Here is an 8,936-nt window from a genome sequence, read left to right on the forward strand (position 1 = left end):
GCCAGGCTGCTCCTTGGAGGCAAGGATTCTGAAGCTCCATCTGACATACTTTGGACATGTTGCAAGGACAGACCAGTCTTTGGAGAGGGACATCATGATTGGGAGGGTAGAAGGACAGCACAAGAGAGGAAGACCCTTGATGAGATGGATCGATTCAGTGACTGGGGTAATGGAGGTAGATATGTCAGTAAGATTGACAAGGAGACAGTAAGATTGGCACAGGATAGAGCAGGGGTTAGGACTGTTTAGGACTGTTGTACATAGGGTTCATAGGGTCGCTATGAGTCGCACACAACAACAACAACAACAACAACATTTTCAACTATTCTTACAGTTATGGTAGCAATCACACAGCGTCCAAAGATGCTTGTCATCAGTAGCAAGTCATTGTGCTGGGGGTAGATAGATCTCTGTTGGGGCTACACTACAGTGACATTCCACACAGCACAGGGTCAGTGAGAGCTCCAGGCATAACTAGCACATTGTAGCTATGGATACAAAAGAAATTGAGTTGATTTTAATCCATTTAAGAAAAACACGATTAGGTGAATATTTAAAAATTGTGAAGTTCATTGGTTTAACACATTAGAGAACACTGACCCTGGTGGCACAATGGTTAAGCCCTTACAGACTAACTCCAAGGTTAGGGGTTTATACCCACACAGTGGCTTCCTGTGATGTACTCCAGGAAAGACTACCCTGGGGGGCAGTTCTGCTCTGTCACATGAAGTCGTTTTGAGTCAGAATAAACTTGATAGCCAGAACCAACACGCCCATCTGGGGCTACCATTCCAACTAACCAAGGGACTGTCCTTTGAAGTGAAAAGATCACGCTATGTGGCAGGAACTGCAGACATGACACTGTGTGAAGTCCTGGTTTCCCTTTGCTCTGTGTTTACTATGTGTATTTACTTGGCTCAAGGCAGAAGGCCAAGTCCTTCTTCCACCTCAAACTTAGAAACAGAATTTTATACAAGAGCCCTTTGAAATATTTATGTTTTTTTCACTTCATCCTGGACTTAGTCTTTCCTAAGAATTTCCATGAAGATAATGAATGTATATGTTTACTATTAAAAAGTGATAAATATGATGGTTGCTCAATTTAAAAAAAGGAAAAAAATCTGATATGAAAACAATGAAAAGAAAACCCACTGAAGATTCAGCTATGGGTTGGTTCTGACTCAATGGTACATAACAGCAACAACAACAGCCAATGAGGGAGCTCTGGTGGTCCAGTTGTAAGGAGTTGTGCTGTCAACCCAGAGGCAGGTGGTTTGAATCCACCAGTTGCTCTGCAGGAGAAACTAGGGCAAACTCCTAACCCTAAATTTACATGCAGCCTCTGAAAACCCCACTGGAGGGTCAGCTATGAGTCACTTCCTACTCCATAACACATATCAACAAACAGTGATCACTAATGACGGAGCTCTAGTGGCTTAGTGGTAAGAAGTTATGCTGCCAACCCAAAGGCATATGGTTCAAATCCACCAGCTGCTCCACAGGAAAAAAAGAGTAGTTTCCTTCCATGTAATTTACAGCCTCTGCAGCCATGACTCTGTTGCATCTATGACTCTGTTGCATCTATGAATTATGATTCTTAACAATGATCCTGCCTCATTAATGCATAAAAAGCAAATGCATAGCAACTCTATACCACAGGGTAGAACTGGCCCTAGAGATTGATTTAATCTCGAAGTGACTTAAATAGACAATGTGCTCCAGAAGCACCTTAGAAAAAAGCATAGCCATTGAAGACCATAGAGAACACAGTTCTGCTCTGATACACACAGAATTACCAGGAGTCAGAATGGCAACTCAGTGACACCTTGTTGTTGTTATGTGCTGTCGAATCACTTGCACCTCACTGAGACCCTACTTACAATAGCTCTGAACCCTGATCTATCCTGAGCCACTTTCGCTGTCTCTGACACACCTACCCGTGAGTCAATCCATCTCATCCCAGGGTTTTCCCCTCCAGTCAAATAGCAATCCTATGAACAAGAGATCTGAGCCCTCATGCATCCTGTGACATCCTCCATTCTCATCGACTCTGACATACTCAAGCCTTGAGTGACTTGTATCAGTCACTGTGAGGATCTTACTCTCTTTTGTTGACCTTCCATTTTTTCCAAGTATGATGTCCCCCTCTCTTAACAACATACTCTAGGGAGCTCTGGTAGTCTCGTAATAAAAAACCAAGAATCTATGCTGCAATTCCAAAGGCACGCAGTTCAAATCCACCAGTTGCTCCACAGGAGAAAGATGGGGATGTTGCTATGAAGGGTCAGTCCTTGGGAAAAGACATCATGCTGGGAAAGGCAGATGGTCAACAGAAGAGAGGAGGACACTCAATGAGATGGAATGACACAATGAATGGGCTTGAGCATGGCAGACATCGCGGGGATGACACAAGACAGGAACAGGTTTCTTTCCATTTACTGTTTAGAGGGCCACTATGAGTCAAGGCTAACTTCATAGCCTAAAAGCAATGAAAACTCAACACCAGATTTGATGCATTGAACACTAATTACTGAGGACCAGGCAAGTTGCATTCATAATTCATTCTTCTATGATTAGTGGCAGATGAGTTATAAAAAAGGGCAAAGTCAACAGTGTCAAATGTTTGATGTGCTGTATAACTGCATGATTTCCAACATCAACTGATCCTCCTTTGTTCAGTACCCCCGCTCCTCTATGTCCTTGGGCTCAGTGATTTGTTGAAAAGTCTCACTCATCAAGGGAATAACTTGGGCGACTGTGAGTAATGCAGGCTAGTGTTGCAGAGACTGATGAAAATTATAAACTGTCTGTTGCAGTGTAGCTGGATGCTGTGGCCCAGTGTCGCAAGAAAGGAACATCCCAAAAGAGAGAGCTAGCATTGAGATCCTATAAGCTTATATAAGCCTCTAGTAGGGTAAGACTGGTGGGTCAGAGTGATGATTTGACTCATACTCTTTAATGAAGTGGTGACTCAATATACTTTCCACCCCAATACTAATTCACTCATAATAGGACTCATCAACATCATGAATTACTCCCATATAGAACCAAGGGAGCTCTAGTCACCTAGTGATAAGTAATTGGACTGTGAACCCAGAGGCACAAGGTTCAAATCTACCAGGTGCTCTATGGGAGAAAGATGGACAATCTCATCCTGTGAAATTGACAACCTCTGAAAATCTGCTGGAGGGTCAGCTATGAGTCAGTCCTGACTCGACAGTACACCACTACAACAACATACATTACAACCACAGACATTCAGTTACTGTTAGACACCACTGAGTCAATTCTAACTCAGAGTGACCTTCTGTATGAAACCCTACCCACCGGAGTGCCAGCCTCAGAATCTCTGTGCTACTTAAGCCCATCGTGGCAGTGCCTGTGCCAGTCCATCTCACGCTGGAATTTCCATTCCTCTCAGTGTTATTCTTAACTTCTTATGACTCACACAGTCAGATGTCTTTGCACTGTCAATAAAATACAAATAAACATTTTTACGGCATTCTCAGCAGAGATATCCCTGGTTCCATAGCTTCCTCCAAATTCCACTTGAGTGTTTGGCAGTGCTTTGTCAATGTCTTGTTTTTTAAGAATTTTTCAATATTTTCAGTAAGATTTTACTTGTCTATTATATTTATACAATAGTTATAGAACAGGGTTCAGATATTTTGTTCATAGAGTCCCTATGAATCGTGACAGCGCTTAACGACAACAGCATGATATTGCTGAGTAATTTCTGCAATTTCTTCACTTTCTTTCCTTTGGAATGGGTACAAATATCTATCTTCCAAATTTTTTGGTATAGATAAGGTTGCATCTGTTTGCTGAATCACCTCAATTGGTATTCCCTCAAGTTTTAGAGCCTTTTATTATCGTTTTGTTTGTCAGTGTTGTCAATGCAGCCTACATTTTTTCCTTCACTATCATGTGCTCTTGATCAGATACTAAGGTGGGTTAGTGCTAATCCATCCTTCAGTACAGTAACTACATATTCCTTCCATCTTCTTTTGATGCTTCCTACATCCTTCAGTATTTGTCCATAGACTCTGTCGGTATTACAGTTTGAGACTTAAACATCTACATGAGTTCCTTCAGCTTGTGAAATGTCAAGTATCATCTTCCTTTTTGGTTTTCTACCACCACCATTGTTACACAAGTAAAACCAAGAAACCCGACATGATGAAGAAAATCAGAACCCAAAAGGAGTCATTATCCTTGGGTCACCCAAATGGTTAAGTAGTCCGCTACTAGTTGAAAGGTTGGTAGTTCAAATCCACCAAAGTCAAGCTTACTGATCTATTTCCAAATGGTCAATACCTTGAAAACCAGATGGAGAACAGTTCTGTTCTGCATATATCAGGGTCTCATGAATTGTAATTAACTCCTTGACTATCAAGAACTTTCCCGTGCTTCCTTAGGACCTTAAACTTGTAACTAAAATAACACATGCAATTGTCAGAGCTTAACTGAAAAAGATGCAGGGGAGCTGAAGGGAACACAGTACTACGAATATTATAGAATATTGCTTCCCACAAGTGGGAGTCTTTTAAGAACAGAAATACATTTTCTCACAGTTTTTGAGACTAAAATTCCACATCAGCATCTTGGCTGTGTTGATTGCTTCTTTGTCAGTAGCCCTGGGCGTTACTTGGCTCTTTAATTTGTAGGAAATCTTTACAGGACATTCTGTGCTTAATCTGCTCTAATTTTTAAAACTGTTATTGTGTGCCGGTAGGTTGATTATGACTCACAGTGACCCAATACAAAATAACCTTGAAACTTGCCCTATCATGAGCCACTCTCACTACCTCCCATACACCTGCCCCCACTTACTGTACCAATCCATGCAATCCAGGGTGTTCCTCTCCTATGCTGACCCTCTTCCCCTCCAAGCATGATATCCCTCTCCAAGGATTGGTCTCTTCTGGCCATGTGCCCAAAGTATGTGAGACAGAGCTTCAAAATCCTTGTCTCCAAGGAGCAACTTGGCTTCCTCCTCTCTAGGACAGGCCTGTTTGTTCTCTTGTCAGTCCATGGTATGTTCAGTACTCTTCTCCAGCACTGCAACACGAAAGTATCGATTCTTCTTCTGTCAACCTTAATCATTGCCCAGCTCCCTGATGCATAGCAAGTGATTGCGAAGACCGTGGCCTGAATCAGGTACACCTTAGTCTCTAGACTGACATCATTGCTTTTTAGCACTCTGGAGCAATCTCTGACAGCAGATTTTCCCAGTGCAATTAATCTTTTGATTTCCTGACTGCTAATGTCAAGAGTATTGATTGTGGAGCTGAGCAAGCTGAAATTGGTAACAATCTTAATCTTTTCTCTTTCTATCACGGTGTTGTCAATTGGCCTGATGATGAGAATCTTCGGGGGGTTTTTTTGTTTTTTTGGTGGTGTTGATGGGTTTTTTTGTTTGTTTGTTTGGTTTTGGTTTTGGGGTTTTTTTAGTTTGTTTTTTTGGGGTTTGATTTTTTTTTTGTTTTGGTTTTGTTTTTTTACCTTAAGGTAAAGAAATTCAAATGGGACTGACATCAGGGTTGGAGTAAGACTGAGAAAAACTGGATAAATTATGTATACTGCATTGAAACAGATGAGGGAGAGAATAATTTAAAAGCGATATATGATAGGGTATTATGGTTATCACAAGAGTCCAGAATTAAGGTTGCATAGTGGAGTGTACTTGGGGCAGAGGGGGGATGCGGGGAGATTGTATACCAAAGAAGGAATTTTTCTTTTGCTTTTCAAAGAGAGGAGCGAACTTGGGGCGGGCGTGGGCTGGGCAGGGAGAAAAGTGCAACAATGAATGAATGAAAATGCAAAATCTCTATAAATGTTCATTAAAATTAATAAAATAAAATAAAAAAATAAAGTAATGCAGCTGTGGTGGCCTAATGGCAAGAAGCTATGCTGCAATCCCTAAAACACGTGATTCGAGGCCACCAGCTGCTCCACTGGAGAAAAAGGGGCAATTTCCTCCCATACGATTAACTGTGTCTGAAAATCCACTGGAGAATCAGCTATGGGTTGGTTCTGACTCTATGGTACACAACAGCAATAACAAAAGAGAAAGAAATAGTTTTCTTTCTCTTCAATATTGTTGTTGTTGTTAAGTGCCGTCGAGTTGTAAATGACTCATAGTGACCCTATGAACAAAAGTCCTCCATACTTGAGTGACTTTCATCCTTTCTCCAGGTTCATAGAGTTTCTGGAGGCAAGCTATTTACAGAAGTGGATGCCACTCCTGCTTCCAAGCTTGTTTTAATCACAGAGCTCCTCCAAACACTGTCCACCATGGGTAACCATTATCATATTTGACACATCAATGTCACAGTGTTTAGCTTCACAACAACCACAAGTTACCTCTGTACAGCAAGTGGACACACCAAGGCTATACGACCTAGAAGAATGTTTGACCAAAAACAATTTAAAACAGGCCTGAGGGCCGCGGATTACAGTCACCCACCTTTGGCTTGGTAGCATCACTTTCAGTCCACTAGGCCAACTGATCTTATGTTGTTAAGTGCCGTCAAGTCATAGGTCATTTATAGGGACCCTATGAATGAAAATCCTCGACATTTGTGTGACTTTCATCCTTTCTCCAGGTTTATAGGGTTCCCAGAAGCAAGCTATTTGCGGAGGTGGATGCCACTCCTGACTGCCGAAGAGGCCTCATGAAGTAGACCAGAGGACTATGTGCATAGTCAAGAGTTCCAAACCTTAGCCATGTAGTAGCCCAGGGCTTTCCCATCAGAGGTGAGGCAAGGTCTTCAGTTACTTAAGAGTTCAGCTGAGGAACTGTGTGTGCTGATCTTCAGGAGTTTGCTGCTCACGTACTTAATTTTGACAGAAATGAATTTAAGTTTTCATTGACTTTCACTACGTTTTTGGCCATGTGCTGCATGACTTCCAACAGTTCATTCTGTGTATATCCAGTGTAGTATTCCTGGTTTAAGCTACATTGTTTTCCTTAGTCTTGAACTTTCTGAGACAAGCAGGAAGCAGCCACTGCTACCTGAGATGAGAGATAATGCACCATGTTGTCATCAACAGCTCCATCAAACATTTGACCAAAGTGTGCTGTTCAACATCAACCTCCCCAATTTTCCAAGCTCATCATACTGGGGCAAGGGTTGACCCAATGCAAACTTCACTTCTTTCAAAATTACAGTTTCCACTTCTTGGATTTGAGAATTGGTGTAAGTATTTTTTGTGATATAAACAAAGTTCTTTATATTTGGAGAACACATTTCTTTATACTCGGAGCCAACAGTAGAGCTGTAATCCCAACCAGCTGAAGCTTCTTATGAGGACTGACTGAATCTGTAAAAAGCAATGCACATGTATGGCATTTTCTGCAGAAGACTAAACTTGGATGGACTTGAACCAGCTCGTCCTCCAGGATGGCTGGCATGCATGTGTCCATTGATATCTCTCCTGTCTAAGAAGTGTGGGCTTATCGACTGTAGAACCTCAAGCTGTCTTAGATACTGATAGATGTCCTTGACATAGTCACTGCAGAGCTGAAGGTTCTCCCAATCTTCATTATCAATGTACTCAATTTTGCAGAGCAAGATATTGGAGAAAGCTTGGCAAAGATTCACTTCTTTCATGGAGATATCTTCAGCTTGAGAAGAAGGACCGTTTGGAGCCAACATTTCCATCTGTATTGGTTTCACAGAAGCAGTAGGTTTTAGTTGGTTCTTAGCATTTGTTGTTTGGATGGTTGGAACAGACACTTTGGTGTTTTGAGCTTTCTTAGCTACTTGTGCTACTCTGGTTGTAAATTTATTTCCATTTTTTTCTAAAACTTCCATCCTAGTTACATGACTCTTAATTTTATAATTCATTTCTTTGCCAACATTTTCTAAATTATTGGACACAGCTGGGCATTGGAACAGTGCCATTAGTGACCAAGAAGGCAAGAGTGACAGCCTGGCCTAGGAAGGGTCGCAAGCGACTCAACGGCACATAACAACAACACCACTTCTGATGTGGAGATGGAGGACCCTCACGGGGACATATGTATGGGGCTAGGTCTCAGTCACTTCCAGTGAAGACCCTTTGGAGATTAGATGTACCCAGTATGCTGAGCTCACTGCCTTCCATGTCAAACATATGCGAGGTTTCTCACTTTCCTCTTGAGATTATTCTGCATTTCTCAAGTTCCAGGTCTTAGTTCTAATTGATCTTTGACTCCTTCCAATTCCCTAGATTAAGTCCACTTAGGTGACCATCTAATGGTCACCTCATGGTTAGCCCGTTAAGTAATCTCATGGTCAGCCTGTTTGCCCTCTCTACTATGCTAATACTCTGCTCACTATGTTCATTTCACATCCTTTCTCTACTCTGCTTCTATATTTCTCCAACCATGTTCAGCAAGGGCTTAACTCATTTCTAGACACTCCTTGCAGCACTCCAGTGCACCAAATCCAGGCTCCTTTCTGGCATTTAATTTCTGATCAGCAAGACTGCCCTTTCCCAGCTCATTTTATCTTTGGTTCCTCCCCACTAGCTATCTCCTACATCCAATTTTGCTCATATTAGCCCTTTTAAAATGCCATCGGACCTTTGTCCCTGCCAATTCTTATCCTTCATCATATCTCTCCACCAAACATTTCTCTTCCAGAAACCTTCTCTTGGAAAGATAGATAGCCTGGGAAACTGTATTGAGAGTCGCTGTGAGGGTCGCTGTAAATCGGACGCGACTTAATGGCAGTGAGTTTGGTTTAACTTAGGGGTGATTGCTAACAACTTTATAGTTTATAAAGTGCTTGCCCCTTTTAACAGCAAAAGGAGTAAGATTAGCTCCTCATCCAAACTCTACATTAGGAGTTTTATAGGCAAGCCCTTTCTTCGTTTCTAGCTCAGAAGGCTGACGTTCCTTTTCTTGCTTGGTCGGGTTAGAGAATTGTCTCTCTGTCCCTTCACCT

The 8,936-nt window shown here is 41.8% G+C and overlaps 1 pseudogene; it reads right to left on the reverse strand.

Annotated features, from left to right (window-relative positions):
* The window catches only part of LOC102856628, a 26,190-nt pseudogene extending 18,280 nt beyond the window's left edge, over positions 1–7,910 (reverse strand).
* Positions 7,911–8,936: the final 1,026 nt, after the last annotated feature.

This window comes from Elephantulus edwardii, unplaced genomic scaffold (assembly GCF_000299155.1).
Source record: "Elephantulus edwardii isolate Elephantulus edwardi_28Jun2011 unplaced genomic scaffold, EleEdw1.0 scaffold00110, whole genome shotgun sequence".
In the NCBI taxonomy this organism is placed as follows: Eukaryota; Metazoa; Chordata; class Mammalia; order Macroscelidea; family Macroscelididae; genus Elephantulus; species Elephantulus edwardii.